At 42.6% G+C, this 1,053-nt stretch overlaps 1 long non-coding RNA gene across 1 annotated transcript in view; it reads right to left on the minus strand.

Moving 5' to 3' along the window:
* LOC107182075 overlaps nucleotides 1–474 on the minus strand; it is a 9,885-nt gene extending 9,411 nt beyond the window's left edge. Inside the window, exon 1 of the long non-coding RNA XR_001512792.1 lies at nucleotides 259–474. This is a non-coding gene — a long non-coding RNA (uncharacterized LOC107182075). The remainder of the gene's footprint in view (nucleotides 1–258) is intronic.
* Between the last annotated feature and the right edge of the window lie 579 nt (nucleotides 475–1,053).

The following is a 1,053-nucleotide window of genomic DNA, read 5'->3' on the forward strand; positions in this document are numbered from 1 at the left end:
GTAAGAGATCAACCAAAGGACTTGTATGCATGCATATAAGCATAACCAATGGACATAAGACACTGGGGAATAGGGGAGGCTAGGGGACTGTCTAGGGCGGGGGGAAAAAATGGACACATATGTAATACCCTTCGTAATAAAAAATAAAATTAAAAAAATAAAATAAAATAAAATAAAAAGAATGTTTTTATGTGTCACTCCTGAAATTTTATTTTTTATGAAGACCATCTCAAATTCTATTCTCTGTGATGTACTGACCCATCGAGGCCGTGATCCATGTTCTCCCTTTGGTTCCTCTGTTCAGTCGTTTCACACACCAGCTCCTTTAGGACACCTGTCTCGGGCAGGCACTGCGGCGGCTTCAAAACTGTCCTTGAAATAACTAACATTTATGGAGTGTTGGCTACGTGCCCGGTGCGTATCCACAACTTTATCAGAACTATTTCATTTAATCCTCACCCTCTGTGTCACATCCATTCCTCAAATGAGAAAACAGGGCACAGAGAGATTAAGTAAATTGCTCAGGACCACGCAGCAGGCACAGTAGAGTTGGATTCAAACTCAAGAAATTTGGGTTCAAGCCACACCCTGAATCACTCCCTGAAAAAGAAACTCCCTAAACTTCCCAATTTCTGAAGGTTTACAATCTAGTCAGGGAGAAATGAAATAACCAATCACCACACTGTGTTCTAAATGGTGCTATAAAAGTCACACACAAAAAAGGCGGGGGAACTTGACTAAGTGTGGTCAGGAGGGGTAGGGAGTGCCAAGAAAGGTTTCCCAGAGGAAGCGCCTGTCAAGCCAAGAGCTGGCCTCACCACAGAGCTCCGGCTGTTTACCAGGCACTTGGTGAGTGCCTGACACAGATCACTTCATTCTTCCCCGTTACAGCCCTGTGAAATATGTGGTGGCGTCCCCATTTTACTAATCAAGAGAATACCCCAAAACTAAAATAAGTTGCCTAAGATGGAACAGTTACCAGAGCACATTTTCAGAAATGTCCATTATTTTTAGATGCTAAAGCAAATCTCACAAGGAGGATTAAGGATTAGG

Source organism: Myotis davidii, unplaced genomic scaffold (assembly GCF_000327345.1).
Source record: "Myotis davidii unplaced genomic scaffold, ASM32734v1 scaffold1134, whole genome shotgun sequence".
In the NCBI taxonomy this organism is placed as follows: Eukaryota; Metazoa; Chordata; class Mammalia; order Chiroptera; family Vespertilionidae; genus Myotis; species Myotis davidii.